Raw genomic sequence first — 16281 nt, 5'->3', positions numbered from 1 at the left:
TCCTGCCTCAGGGGCATATGCAGATCTTTTTTCTTTGTAAGACCTGTATATGAAATATAAAAAGTGTCACTTCTGGTCAGAGTTTATCAAGTGAACATTCAGTTATCTCGAAAGATAACTGCACAAGGTTTAATTCAACTTTTGGACAACAACCTTTTCTTATTCCCTTCATATAGCATTGGCGCACAAAAAAGCATTCCATAATCTTACCGTAGGAAAGCTAAAAAACTGAGAATGTGAGTAAAGTGTTGAGGTGTTGGGAATTAGGGTTTTCAAAATTTAACATTGAATCAAACAATACTTTTAAGAACATGTGATAATAACTTAGAATTGCATAGATTCAGGACTTACACTTTCATTTATCTTCGATTTAAATCTGGATTTGTCAGAGTGATCTCGGATTTAGGGTTCCTCTTGTACAACAGAGATGGCGGCGAGCTCGGTGGAGTTGACAAAATGGAAGGCTGCTGTGACAGAGGAGAAGTCGTCGTAGACAGAAGTGAAAAGGAAGGGTCTGATTTGCTTTCGTCGCCTTTGGAGAACACGACCCACGACCCTCTCGACGGCAAAATGATTTTTTTTTGGGAAATAATTAAACATTTCTTTATTAATAAATATCAGATTCTCAGTGGCAATTTTGTGAATAATAAAGGGAATGGTTGTTTTGGTATTTTCGTTTGCCTTATGAGTTATTCTAGTAAATACAAAAGTTTATGAGTTATTCTAGTCATTATATGTATAATTTGAGTTATTTTGAGTAATTTCTCTTTTTTTTTATAAACCGGAACTTCCAATCTATCTATAATCCATCCCCTGCCAATGGAGATCGGAATATGCAAACTAGGAGATATGTTTCTTGATTATTCAATACTAGGGGTTGGCCCGCCCTACGAGCGGGTGAATTTACACTAAGACTATTTTATATTAAAATATAATTTTAATTTTATAAAACATTTAAAATTTTAATTTATATTCAAAATAATAGATATAATATGTTTATTCTAAGATCAAATTGTAATATTAAATTTTTTGCGGGTTTAAGATGAAGAAAACCACTAACATTGATTTTTGGTAGAAAATACAAAATTTTCAAATAAAAAAAAATGGAAAATATAATCATTTATATTTTTCTTTTTTGATTTATATTTCAATTTGATATAGTTGAAGAAAATCTAAAGTATAAATAACTAATTTTTTTATTTCTAAGAATATTTTAATATTATTACAATAGCTAATTATCTCACGATAATAAATTAATACACTCACCTCCAAATAAAATCAACTGAAAATCAAATGTAATGCGGCAAAATTATAAAAATTATATTTTAAAGTAATATATAATAGTGTCAATAATTTTATAAATAATAATTAATATATATTATGTTACACTAAATGATGTTTTATAATATATATTTGTTTCAGTTTTATATTAGATTTTGATCTATATGATACGTTAGAGGCAGGAAATAGTGCTATAAGTTCATGTCATTTTTAGAGGTAATAATGATATGGACCTTATGTTAATTAATAGAACAAATAATAATTGATTATGTAAATTGCGATAAACTTTTTGATCTTATAATTATGTTATTAATTATGTTCAATATGTTTCTCAAAAAATTGCTCTGAAAACCATAGAGGATGTGGCAAAATATGGTAAAGAAGGTATGCACTTTGTAAATTTCTGTTTTTTTGGAAGAAAACACTTGTCTGTAAGATACCACTGTTTATAACCTTTGCCTTGGAAGCTTCATGACATTTGTTATTATGAAGGCAAGAAATAGAGAAATTTTCTTCATAAAAAATTTGCATTAATAATTTAATCGACAACCACAACATGGAGTTCTAAAACAAAAGGAAAATAGAATTAAACGAAAGGTAAAAATACTAAAGCAGTAATCGATAAGAAGTTGATGAAAATTAAAAGATAAGCAGTAGTTGATAAGAAGTTGTGGTTGTCTAAGAGCTAGTAGTGGACTCATTCCACACGTGCTTTCTTGCGGGCATTTCTATCAGCAGCAACTTGTTTTTTGGCCGATGCAGGACCTCCGGCAGTTGAAGCATCAGACGTGGATGGCTCCTCTGCCACATTGCAAGTGTTGGCATCTTTCTCATCTGTTCCTGGTACCACAACTTCATGCAGCGCTGCCTCAGGAGCATTTGCACCTTCCTATTAATAAGGTAACGAAGATGAGATTATATATTGGAAGTAAAAGTAGATGCAGAAAATTAACGTTAAGAAACGGAACTAACAGGTAAGAAAAAGGCTGGTATAGGTGCAAGCTCTCGCTATGGAAATATGCGGGAAATGGTGAATGTTTGATGCTTTGAAGAAAAATTGAAATCGTTTAGTTTAAGTTGGAATGTGTAGGTTTTCCCAACAATCTCAGCAAGGGACCGAGGCAGCTCAGTATCAACCTGAGCATTAACACCTATCCCTTGCAAACTCGGAAACAACATTTTAAATATATTATGATCTATCTAAATAATAGCACCACTTAATAGTTAGTGGTTGACTTTAGAAAATACCACAATCTGTGCAGCCTCAGAAGCTTGGATGTTTGTCAGTTTAGCCATCTCCATATCAAAAGCAAGGAAAGATGTTGTATCAGTGTCGTCTGACACAGACAGTGTCACTCGGTACCTGTTTACAGAGAAAGGACAGCAGTTCAAAATAAGTGACTGGAACTATATGACAATTGCTTTCAATATGCAGAAAGTAGACAGTTGCGAAATTCTTACCTGAGTGCGGCCTCAGCATTGGATTCATTACATGAAACACATGTGAAGGAAGAGTCTCTCGGACAAGTTTCTTTGAATATCCGGAGCAACCAATATAACACCAACCGTCATCTTGCTGGATCCCGGTCACTTTAGCAGTGCAGAGGAAATCGATAATCCGTCAAGTGTAGAAGAAGTTGGACAAATTCCAATACTTCGTACTCAGATGATTAAGCTCAAAGTGTATTAAATTTAAATAGACCACACTACACCTGAGAATCAGCAGTGTTAATAAATTGGCTAAGCTCAGAAATGGTAAGTGGCTCAATCTTCTGTGCATGAACCATCTTGGATGAAGACACTTGCTGGTCTGCTCCCTGACCTGGCAATGAAGGAGGATGAACATGGAAAAACAGTAAAACAGATAGGAAACATGTTTACAATATTTGGAAGTTAGAAAAAGTTGCGTTGCTATAATTAGAATGAGTTGACATGCCTGTCAAACACTTCTTTTCCTGCTGCGGTCTTAGAGTGAAAATAGATATGCGAGCCAGAAGTGGCATTCAGGTATAGCCGGCCAGAGAAAACATGAAGTTTAGTAAAGAGAAGTGGCATTCATGAATTTGTCAAAGCTATAGGTAAATGCAACAAAAATGAAAACCGGATACTCTCTTACCCCCAACAATCTTTGTATTTATGCTCGTGACAAGCACAATTTTGGCTCTGACCCATAGCTCTCAAATTTGTCGTGGAATGCAATAGCCAAAGAGTCAAACATACTAACACAGACGTTAACAGCACTGCACAGTGGCGATGATATAGGGTCACGTGGGTTATACATTACAGTTTCTATTACTACAAAATCAGATTAAAACAAAAAACAAAAATACCTATCAAGACGCAAAGTAAGCATTATGCATTTTGCACCAGGAAGACGGTCGTTGATGGTGCTCCTTATTGCATTTAGCTCGCCAATAATATCTAAAAATGATTAAATGTGAATAAGTTAAAACATGCTATCAGAAAATCCAACAACATTACTCAGATTCAAGATAAATACTCAGCTCCAAGTTACATACCAGGAAGTTGTTTGTTGGTGTTTGCCAGTGCACGTAACTCGTCGTATGGTCGGAACCGGAAAAGTTCAGTGGGTATGACTTTATCGGAGTCTATGAGCTTTTCAAAAGAGGGTCCATCATTGAACCGTATGGAGAGGGGGCATGAGATAACCGGAAATTGTTGTTACTGGGCTTTACATCAAAACCGCTTAACGTGTACACAGAGTTCGCTGAAACGCTGTCTGAATCTGAGAAGACGGTTTGCACTCACGGATCCTTGCACAGGTGTTGACTGTTACAAAAGAGTAAATCAATTAGACAACAGAAATTGATACAATCGTCGAGAGGATAAATTGAAAACAAAGACTTGACAATCTGAGTAGCATGTCAAGTCTCACCGCCTTTCTTCACATTCCTAGCCTCCCCAAAACCTTAGCAATCGAACCTCTGCAGTGTTGGAGCATCGCCAGTTTAAAATCAACAAGGAGGATGTAGGAACTCACCATCATCGTAATGGGTTAGCTGGACAGACTATCCTTGTAAAGTTGTTGTAGTTGCGCTTTTCATGGTTGAGAGTTGTAGTATTTATACTCGTCGATCCAGTCGGTTTCTCTGGAATGCGATGAGGGTGATTGAATGCTCAAGAGTAGGAGTGGTGGGTTAAGCAAGTAAAAGCGAGGAATAAAGAAGATATCAATGAGGCTGAAGACGTTACGGTATTCAAGTCAGTGTGCTTAGGTTGCAGAGAGCTTGCGGCTGAGAGGCGTAGAATGTCGTAGAGAAGATGGCGATTAAACCTAATTAGTATGGGCTTCTCATTTTTTCCTTTAAGCCCACATAAGTTCAAGTACCAGAAAAAAAACCCAATTAACGCAACGAAAACGAAAGCTCGGCAGAAGCCCACCAAACGTAAGCGAATTTGCATTTGTTTGGGTGAAGCCACGTGGCAAAAAACGCCCCCTCCTTCCCTGCTGAGCTGGACATCCTAAGGAGAGAGCAAAGCCTCCTTTATTATATAGATATTTCATATATCTTAATGATTATTATCTACTTGTAATATATTTATGTCTTTTTAATGATAGACTTAGGAACATGTCCTTACGACATTAAGAATAAGATCTTATAGAGTTTTATATAAACAGACCATTGAGGTCAATGATCAACACAAGAAACTATTTATCGAACTACGTATCTTCTCATGGTATCAGAGCCACGAACCTGATATTCCGACTTGATTTTTTCGACCTTCAAAATCTGCAATTCGATTTTCGACTACCTGATTCTCGAAACCACGAACCTACAACCCTCGATCTCTTGACTCAACGACGATGTCAGGAACTCTTGCAAAGACTACTCGACAAACGATCTCTCCCTATGATTTATCAGCTAGTGTTAATCCTGGAGCGGTTACCTCTCAGCCGTTACTCAATAGGCGAAACTATGATGAATGAGCACAAAATCTCCGAGTAGCATTAAGTGCTCGGAAGAAATTTGCCTTCATTGATAGAACCATACCGAAACCAACCAATGATTCACCAGGCTTTGAGGACTGGACAGCTAACAATCACCTCCTTGTCACGTGGATCAAGATGACAATCGAACCGAAACTCCGATCTAATATATCTCATAAAGATGTTGCTAAAAACTTATGGGATCATATCAAAAAGCGATTTTCTCTCAAAAGTGACGCTCGATATCAGCAACTTCGAGCCTCCCGTGGAAATTATCGCCAGGTAGGATCCTCTGTCGAATACTATTTTGGACGCTTAACAAGAATCTAGGATTCTATCGCTGAGTGTCTATCAACCAAGATGTGTGACTGCGGAAAGTGTGAGTACAACTTGGTATCTGCTCATGAAACAGAGCGAGAAACCATTCGCGTTCATGATTTCCTATTCGGTCTTGACGACATTCATAACTCTGTTTGTTCTCAGATTTGTGCTCAAATAACATCAGAAAATCGTGCAAAACAAAACTATGCAAGAAAATTCGAAAACCGAATCTCCATCGGTTTTAAGTTTTGCTGCTCATGCCCTGGCACAGCACAACACGATTAACTACAATTGATCGTCCTCAATTACTCGAAACACCGACAACTCTCGATTTCGACCTCTTAATCCAGATGCAAACGTCACCTGCACCAACTGTGGCCGAACAGGACACCGGGCGTCCAACTGCTTCCATGTTATTGGATTCACAGAATGGTGGGGAAACATACCACGTATCGTATCAATTACCAAGGAGGACAAAACAACGTCCAATCAGCCGGCTACAACACGACACCTCGTGCAAACTCTTCTCTATTAATCCGACCGACAATAGATATAGGTGCAAATCTGATGTTAACCAATAATGGCAGACTGGGATTGACTGGTTTTCTGATGCTGAATGGCAAACATTAGCCAAACTTATCAATCCTACGAAATCCAACTCCGAAACTACTCGTTTAAGCTGTAAGAAAGATGATCCTATTTGGATCCTTAATACATGCGCTACTCACCATATGACTGGCCGCCTTGATCTTCTTCAAGACATTCATCTTATCTCCCCGCTCTTGGTCAAATTACCGGTAGGAGAGAATGTCTTAACGAATCAACGTGGAACCATACGACTCACATCACATATACACTTACAAAACGTGTATACGAATTTAATATCATTCGGACAGCTACTTACTGATCATTCTCTTGTTGGCAGGTTTTACAGGAATGCATCATGAGGAAGCTGATTGGAGCTGGTGAACGAGAGGGAGAGGGATTGTATCAATTCCGGGGCATTGAGACTGCGACTGCTTTCAACGATGAGACTAGTGATGAAGGTGTTTTGTGGCTTCGACGTCTCGGATATCTATCTCCTCGTATCGTTACCTTACTTCCCGGTGTTTGACTTAAATCTAGTAGTACTGCGCTTTGCTTATCCAGTTGTGACGTTTGTCTTTGATCAAAGCAAACAAAAAAATCTTTTCTGAAAGTTGTAATAAAACATATTGTTATTTTGAACTCATCCATTGGGATCTTTGGGGTCCTTTTAGAACAACGGCATCTTGTGGATCACATTACTTCTTAACCATCGTCGATGATTACTCTAGAGCAGTTTGGCTTTATCTTCTACCCGACAAGACAACTGTTTCTAACCGGCTGTGTGACTTCATTTCCCTCGTCAAGCGTCAATTTGATCGAAACGTTAAGACTCTTTGAAGCGATAACGACACTGAATTTATGTGTCTCACAAAGTTCTTTCGGGAACAAGGCATCATGCACGAAATTTCCTGTGTAGGAACTCCACAATAGAATGGACGCGTGGAGCGAAAACACAGACACATCTTGAACGTAGCACGAGCATTACGCTTCTTAGCCAGCTTACCCATAAAATTTTGGGCCGAATGTGCACTTACAGCATGATATTTGATCAATCGGACGCCTTGTAAACTTCTGACGGACAAAACACCATTCGAGATGCTCTACGGACGCCCACCTGCATTTAATCAACTTCGTGTCTTCGGATGCTTATGCTATGCCCATAACCAGAACCATAATGGTGATAAGTTTGCTTCTCGAAGTAGACGATGCGCATTTTTGGGATACCGTACGGCAAGAAAAGATGGCGCTGATACGACTTGGACAAAGAAGAATTTTTCACTTCTATGGATGTGATCTTTCAAGAAAACATGTTCCCATATTTGGAAACACAACCTAAACCTGGCGTTTCTACACAACCACTACCTACGGTTACACCATCGATTATTGTCACTGATGACCTTATATCGGTACCAACTCAAGATATTACAGCCACTATATCTGAAACTACGACACCACCTGACATCTTCGTTACCTGCTTTGGCTAATAATACAGTCACTCCTCCGACGGAATCGTCATCATCGACTGAACCATCTGACACTGCAACTGAACTTGGTCGCGGTCAACGAACAAAGAAGCCCTTGACAAGCCTCACCAAATTTGTTGTTAATATGTCTCTCTCACTCCTCTCTCAACACCAACTCCGTCAACGTTCTCAAGTACGGTCTATCCTATCTCTGACTACTACACTACTGCTCGTTTTTCTAAGTCCCATTGCAGTTTCTTGGCGGCTGATATCACTCAAACTATCCTAGGGAGTGATTTGTATTCTCTCAAATAAGAGGTCGAGTTGTAGCACTTAGGGATCGAATTCACAGGAAGCTAAGGCACACAATAGATCTAGTAGTTATGTAGTTAAGCTAGGCAAGTAGGTTTAAATGTAAATAACAAGGGTGTGAGCAAAGTAATTGCTCGGTTGATTGATTGGGGTTTTGAAACAGATAAAAGGCGCTAGATTTAGGGTTTCTATTCAGAAAATCAGGACTATAGAGGTATAGAGACTAGGTGTATGTTGGATATTCTAGAACTCAAACTTAAATAATAGTCGATCAACTTCCGTATTTTTAGACTATCTATTGCCGGATCTAAAACCTCAGATGTCGCTTGTTGGTCTTGAGAAAGTGTCGATCGATACCAATTATGGATTGTCGATCGATACACCTTTCAGCCCGTCGATCGATGCAACTTTTGAATTGTCAACTTCTGAATTGTCGATCGACGTACCTTCCAGGAAGCTTTACCTACGGGTTTGACTTATTCACTAGGCTAAACTAAATCAGCTTCCGATTGTTTCTAGCAATCCTAGAACAATGTAAACTAATTCAGACAGAGAACCAAGCTTCCGCTTGCGCCTTAATATCTATAGGCAAGGTCCTAGTTATCTATTCTAGAACACATGCATTAAGAACAATTTAATTGATTGATATCCCCTAACACCTAGCAATTCTATATTTTAGGCTAATACCTCATGAATATCTGAACCCTAAATCGAACAAAGAGAACTACTCAGACATAGCTAAGCAATTAATAACAAAGAAATTAGAAAATTACATAAATAGATAAGAGTACAAAAACTTGGAGTTCCAATCACAAATCTCTGAGGGAGTTCTTGGATCTTTTCTCCAAACCTATGACTCTAAATATTTTTTTGTATGAAAGTATGAAAGTGTAGAAAGTATGTGTTGCCTAGAACTATGGCGGAGCACATAAATATTAGGTTAAAACTCCTCAGGGGTAATATGGTAGTTCTTGCGGGACTTGGGCTTAAAGTCGGTTAGAACCAAATCTGACCTCTGCGCGCTTCGCTATCGATCGACAACATAGAGTGTGTGTCGATTGATTATCATCTTCAATCATCAACCACTGGGTTGTTCGATGGTCAGCTACGGGTCTTTATCATTTTATCTCCAAAAAGTACCAAAATCACCACTTTCCTCCAAATCACTCCAAAACCTAAAAACATACTAAAAAGACTCCAAAAAAACAATAATGTATTTAAAAACACCTATATACCATGGCTAAAAGTGGGTAAAATCCATTGTATATCAACACCCCAGACTTACTCTTTTGCTTGTCCTCAAGCATAACAACGAGCAGTCTCTCTGGAAGCGGTTTGAAAATAGCAGGGACTCACACAATTTAAGAACTTACTATCCTCACCTCAAAAATATTGCAAACCACATCAAATCAATCTTAACTTTTAGAAGTACTTTATATGCAATATCCTAGTTTAGCAACTAATTCCATTCATCCATCAATTTAACTATTCATGTCTGACTAACCCCTCTACTGACCTCATTTCATACATATAAATAAAAGGTGTAGGCTTTACCTTAGGAGTATCGATCACTGAACACATGGAATCAACTCAAACAAGTATCTGGACCTACATGTAACCCTTTCTTGGTTCCCTTTCTCTCTTCTCTCTTCTCTGAATTTGATTTTTTTTACTGGGCAAAGTTGTAGGATAATAGTGGGGTCATCGATAATGTATCTACCTCTAGCTTCCAAACAATGTGTGATCATTCTATTATAGTAGAATAATGGGGTCGCATGAGACACTCCTACCCCTCTACACCGTAATAAATCATCTCAATCTTTTGTAAAAATTATATGGATGCCAAAGAGAGGTGGAAGGAAAACCAGGGACACTAAGTCTAATACCTTCCAGACTTACAAGAGGATTCGATCCAATGTATACCAAGCCCCAAGACAGCCAAGTTGAGTTCAATTAGGTTGGAGGTCAGCTTGGTTCTTTCAAACATTCTCAGCAAGTATGAATTATTGGTAGGATGATCCACTTTAGCATTTATAGTATATTTTGCAGTCAATAAATCTAAGAATGGTGCTAAAGAGTGGTTAGATAAGTAAGGAAAATTGAAAAAGTTCATTTTCCCCTTCTTGATTCAATAAAAACTTTTTGAAAACATTTATAAAACTCATAGGTAATTAATATCAGTAAACCTCCCCCTCAGACTTAAATTACATTGTCCCAGTGTATATCTAGTCGGAGTTTGGTGAGAACATAAATCATAAAGACCACATGTAACAAGGAAAACGATATACCTGATCTCTGATGTCAATCGACACATTGAAGTGTATATCGATCGTTTCTGATGTTGTTCTGTCGAACGATGTCGACTAGGTCTCATCGGTCGATGGCTGAGCAATCGTTTCCTCCGATGTCCTTTTTTTTGTTTTTATAACGACCTGCAATTAAAAGAAATTACCTGATAGTGGGTTACCTCCCACTCATCGCTTTGTTAAAGTCATTTAGCTTGACTTTGGAGGTTGAGTTTGGCTAGTACGGATGTGGATGACTACTTGTTGGGAAACAAGTGTCTACATCTTCCTTACTTATCTGGAACCATGTACCAATGAAGCTTCTTATGGCCTCATCTCCTCTGGTCCACTGATTTTTCAGTATCTCTTTATCAACCTCCTTGACATGCATCCTATTCTGAAGGTTGTTGATGCTGCACTGGTGCATTCTAAGTCTGGCATATGTTGATTCTGATATGTCCTTCAACTCGTGATAGATGTCTTCTTTCAACAAGTCTTGAGAGAAATTGATCTCATCAAGCTTATCCTATAAGAACTTCGCGGTCCCCTGGTTGCCGCACAATGATGTACGGTCGCTGTCGATCGATAAGAGAGTGCGTCTGTCGATCGATGGTGACTGTTCTGCTTTAAAATTTAGCTGTCTCTGAATTGTGTCCATCTCTTGCTGCAGTGCGTTCATGTGCGTAGTCAATGAATCTATGTCATCACAGAGTGGGTAATATACACCATCAAACCTATTTGTGAATGTTTGTAGCCTATCTTCGACTGATGCAAGTTGAGCGTCGATCAATTTTCGGATGCGGGCGTTGATCGATTGTTGAACGTGAGTGGCGATCTATTTTGATGTTCATGCGCTGACTGCATATTGTTCCTGAATCATGGCTATGTCTTGTGTCATCTCATCCGTGCGTGTGGTCAACCTGCTGTTATTGTTTTCGAATGGGTAGTAGATTTGATCGAGCCTCTTCGAATGATAATCATCTATCGTCCTCATAGATCTGTTGATATCTGCTACCAACTCATCAACCTCTGCTTTGATGTAGGTGGCCTGTTCTGGCACGGTTTATATTACACCATACTCGTTTCGCGTCTCCTAATGAGGTTTCCTTTTCATGTTCTGATTAAGCGCTCTTAGTCTGTATTTGGACTGACCGTCGATCGATCGTGCATCTGCTTTGTCGATCGATGGTGGATCCTCAAATCTGTTATGCGTGTCCAAGAAGTTTCTGGACCCATTCATGGAAATGACTTTAGCAATGTCCTCCTTGGATATGTTAAGAATGTGTCCATCCATGGCTCGTGCTTAGCCTTCTGGATCCCTGACAATACCAAATTCATCTAGAGTTAGATAACCATAATATGTATTATCTTTTACTTGTACCTCGGAATCCGGTGTGTGAGAGCGTCGATCGATGGCTTAATGTTGTTGTCGATCGATGTTGCCTTCTGATCTGCAAGCGATGTATGGAGAACTCCTCTATCATCCATGGTAAGACCACGGTACTTAATAATCTTTTCTCACTGGTAGTCCTCGTCATACTCATCAGATCGCATCTCAATTAATTCAGTGTCTACTGCAAAGCTCTCATGTCAGCTATCGTCTACCCAACTACCAATAGAATAGCCGCCCTGTCTGCTGATCGCGTCACCGTAATGGTAATCAATCGATGTCTGAGGTTGGGTGTTAACTGGAAAGCTCGGATAGCAGTGTTCTGGCAAAGAGAAAGTCTCATTCGCATAACTACTGTCGATCCATTCTCTGGGATGGTTATCGGTCATTGGCTGAATGGCACTGTCGATCGATGTGTAAGTCCAGCTATCGATCTATACTTCATACTCTATCTCGTATTCAGCTTCAAATTCGCAGTAGCAGGCTGCTATGAATCATGTATTAACAATTCTGCAGTGTTGGACGTCTGTGGCTTGACAATTCTGACTGGATCATACTAGACATCAGGATTTATCAGTGTTAGACACAACTGATTAATCTGCATGCTGCAGACTGCTCCTACAGTAGCCATGAAGGTTCTCCCAAGGAGTATATAATGGATTCATGCTCAGCTTGTTGTCCATGACATGAAATTCAACTGGAACTAGTGCATTACCTACCAATATGCACCTCAAGGTTTCTGATGATTCCTCCTGAGTTCCTCGTAGAATAGTCCACAAAAGTGACGAATATTTTGAAGGCTCTATCTTCAGACATAGATGGTCTATCATTACCTTGGTAGTATGCTGACTGATGAACCTGTGTCACACAGCGCACACGGAAACTCAATGTCCTTCAACAAACATGGCACTGCAAATTTCCCAGGATCACTCTTCTTCTTCAGTGTAATCCTCTGCTTCATCTTCTCTCTGACCTGATTGAAGATCCTATGTATGTCATGTTTAGTTTCCTTGGTCTCTCTGAAGAACATTCACAACCTGTGGGTAAAGTAGGCTTCCTCAAATGGCTTGTCCAAGGGTATCCTGAGAACTCTTTTATTGAAGCTATCCATCTCCTTCTCATTGACTCCTCTCTTAAGATGTTTAGGAACCTTTTCCTTCCTTCTCCTCAAGGTTCTCCTCTTGCATAGACTCCGGTGCATCATCTGGTTGTTGACTAAAGTTGTCTGCAATAGTTTCTGAAAGTTGAGATGGGTATCTGAGTGCATTCAGGCGTGCTACATCTATCTTTGGTAACTGCACTCGGTAGGTAAGATGTGGCCATCAATCGATATTGGTTAAGTCGTGGCGATCGTCGGTTGAGTCTGTCCGTCGATCGGTACCTGGCTCAAGATGTCGATCGATATCCGACTTCTTAATGCGTAAGGGTTTGGGTGGATGAGGGTGCTTAGCTGCAAATTCCTTGTTAGTTAGTATTCGTACTGTTGCGCATGATGCAATTTCCTCTGTCGATCGATATTGAGTATCCGATGTCGATCGATTTTCTTCTGTCTCCATCGGTCGATGTTCATCTCTTGGAAGTCTCCTTCCCGAAGCTTCTCCTTCTTTACCACTTGCCATAAATCATCATCTATGATGGCATTCACGTGGTGCTTTAGGGATTCATCTCCTTTACCCTTGATGAAGGCCTCCTGCCTCTTAACAGTCCCTCCTGTCTGAACTACTTGTGTCTCCAACTTCCTCACATGGTTGTTTAAAGACTCAAACTTTGAGTTTAGCTCTGTGTGCATCATCTATTTTTCCATTGAAGTTCACCATCAATTCCTACTGACCCTCAAGAACTTGATTGAGCATGAACTCTATCTTGCTCTCCTTAGTTTGTGGTGGTGGATTCTGGTAGAAAGAATCTCCATAAGCTTTGTTGCTGCTGTTGTAATTGCTGCTGAAGGGTTTATGGTACTGTGAACTCTGGTTGTATTCACTCTTCTATCCATTGCCAAAAGAGTTTTTTTTATCCACTCTGATTTCCAGACCTCTGATTCTGGAAGCATGTACCACTAACAAAGTTCACATCCTCTTCTTCATCTTTGTCATTGTCGACATCTACAGCTGCTACATCCTCTGCAAAGCTAACCTACTTCTTGAGAAGCTTGTGGACACAATCCAGCTTAGCCTTCACATCGTCCATCTGCTCCTTCCTTAGGGTAGTGGCCGATTTTCTCCTTTCAAAATCAGTGTTCTTGGTGCTGTTGCTGGATGCCAAGTTCTCAATCAGTCTCATAGCCTCTTTTGGATTCTTAGTGTTGAAGTTTCCATCACTAGCTGAGTATAGAGCCATCTGATATGACAAAATGATGCCTCTGAAGAAAGTGCTGAGCAGCTGCACTTCATTGAATCCATGGTGTGGACAGTCTCTCTGATATCACTTGAATCTGATTCATGAGCTTCTGAATGACTCTGTAGGCTCCTGTGTGAATGTAGCAATCTTTCTCCTCAAGTCTTCAGCGCGTGCCTCATCAAAGAAATTACGCAGGAATGCATTCTTGATGTCGGCCCAGGATGTAAGAGGTCATGGTGGTAACTGCTTGAGCCACTGCAAAGTTTCTTCAGCAAGTGAGTACTTGAAGAGCTTGCAAAATAGGTAGTCCTCAGGGACTCCATTGGCTTTAATAGCAGAAACTAGATCTTCGAACCTCTCCAGATGGTCCATAGGATGCTCGTGTGATAACCCACAATAGGGTGTATGTCCTAAGAGTGTAAAATACTGAGGCTTCAACTCAAATTCTTTCCTTTGAATGGCTGGAGGACGAATGGCAAAGCTACTCTCGTAGTACTCATATGGCCTGTTGTAATCAGCTAATGTCCTCGGTCTAGCAGCCTAGTCTACAACTTGAGCAGCTGCAATATCAGCATCAGTATCAGGGATTACAGCTCCCTGATCATCTATCTTCTGACCTACTGCATTACGCAGATGACCATCCTGGTCATGCATGTTTCCTATCGCCTCTTGAATTAGAACTATAGTCGCAACCATGTCTCGTGACTCAGTATCGACCGATGTTCGATGTGAAATGTCGATCGATATCGGGTGGGTAAGGGCGGTCGACGGAAGAGTAGTCTCGGTCGACGGTGGAAGGTGATTGTCGGTCGATGAACGAGTGTTGTTGTCGATCTATGCGGTGTGTTTTTCTTTGCGGATTGAGCATTCTAAACGTGCAGGATCTAAAAAGAGCAGTGTTTGTCGTTGCTTCTAGTACTGCTAGGCATGCACCTGAAAAGACAAGAAATTATTTTATCAGTTTTTGCAAGTAACAAAAACCTAGACTAAACATAACTAAATTTGATCTAATGGCGATCGAAGCTCCCCGGCAACGGCGCCAAATTTGATATCACTCAAATTACCCTAAGGAGTGATTTGTACTCTCTCAAATAAGAGGTCAAGTTGTAGCACTTAGGGATCGAATTCACTGGGAGCTAAGGCACACAAAAGATCTAGTAGTTATGTGGTTAAGCTAGGCAAGTAGGTTTAAATGTAAATAACAAGGGTGTGAGCAAAGTAATTTCTCGGTTGATTGATTGGGGTTTTGAAACAAATATGAAAGGCGTTAGATTTAGGGTTTCTATTCAGACAATCAGGACTATAGAGATATAGAGACTAGGTGTATGTTGGATATTCTAGAACTCAAACTTAAAGAATAGTCTATCAACTTCCGTATTTCTATACTATCTATTGCTGGATCTAAGACCTCAGCTGTCGCTTGTTGGTCTTAAGATATCGATCGATACCAATTATGGATTGTCGATCGATACACCTTTCAACCCGTCGATCGAGGCAACTACTGAGTTGTCGATCGACGTACCTTCCAGGAAGCTTTACATATGGGTTTGACTTGTTCACTAGGCTAAGCTAAATCAGCTTCCGCTTGTTTCTAGCAATCCTAGCACAATGTAAACTAATTCAGAAAGAGAACCAAGCTTCCGTTTGCGCCCTAATATCTATAGACAAGGTCCTAGTTAGCTATTTTAGAACACATGCATTAAGAACAATTTAATTGATTGATATCCTAACACGTAGCAATTCTATATTTTGGGCTAATCCCTCATGAATATCTGAACCTTAAATCTAACAAAGAGAACTTCTCAGACATAGCTAAGCAATTCATAACAAAGAAATAAGAAAACTACATAAATAGATAAGAGTAGAAATACTTGGAGTTCCAATCACAAATCTCTGAGGGAGTTATTGGATCTTCTCTCAAAACCTAACACCCTAAGTATTTTTCTGTATGAAAGTAAGAAAGCGTGTGTTGCCTAGAACAATGACAGAGCACATAAATATTAGGTTAAAACTCGTCAGGGTTAATCTGGTAATTCTTGTGGGACTTGGGATTAAAGTTGGCTGGAACCAAATCTGGCCTCTGCGTGCTTCGCTGTCGATCGACAACACAGAGTGTGTGTTGATCAATTATCGTCTTCAATTATCGACCGCTGGGCTGTTCGATGGTCAGCTACGGGTCTTTATCATTTTATCTCCAAAAAGCACCAAAGTCACCACTTTCCTCATAATCACTCCAAAACCTGAAAACATTCTAAAAGGACTCCAAAACAATTATAATGTATTTAAAAACATCTATATAACATGGCTAAAAGTGGGTAAAATACATGGTATATCAGCGGCTCTTTCTCTTGTTAC

The 16281-nt window shown here is 39.5% G+C and overlaps 1 long non-coding RNA gene across 4 annotated transcripts; it reads right to left on the bottom strand.

Moving 5' to 3' along the window:
• Positions 1-1781: 1781 nt before the first annotated feature.
• LOC106312934 lies at positions 1782-4568 on the bottom strand. 4 transcript variants are annotated; one of them, XR_001264268.1, is made up of 8 exons: positions 4283-4567; positions 3801-4071; positions 3612-3702; positions 3398-3521; positions 2743-3246; positions 2530-2644; positions 2254-2325; positions 1782-2170 (listed from the first exon to the last, which is right to left on the bottom strand). It is a non-coding gene; the product is annotated as an uncharacterized LOC106312934 (long non-coding RNA). The 4 variants fall into 4 exon arrangements; XR_001264266.1 differs by lacking the exon at positions 2254-2325 and having other exon boundaries at positions 2103-2170; positions 2743-2871; positions 2994-3246; positions 4283-4565; XR_001264267.1 differs by lacking the exon at positions 2254-2325 and having other exon boundaries at positions 2103-2170; positions 4178-4568.
• Between the last annotated feature and the right edge of the window lie 11713 nt (positions 4569-16281).

This window comes from Brassica oleracea, chromosome C9, assembly GCF_000695525.1.
Source record: "Brassica oleracea var. oleracea cultivar TO1000 chromosome C9, BOL, whole genome shotgun sequence".
Taxonomy (NCBI): domain Eukaryota; kingdom Viridiplantae; phylum Streptophyta; class Magnoliopsida; order Brassicales; family Brassicaceae; genus Brassica; species Brassica oleracea.
Note: the sequence above shows the minus strand (reverse complement) of the source record. Positions and strands in the feature narration are given on the sequence as shown.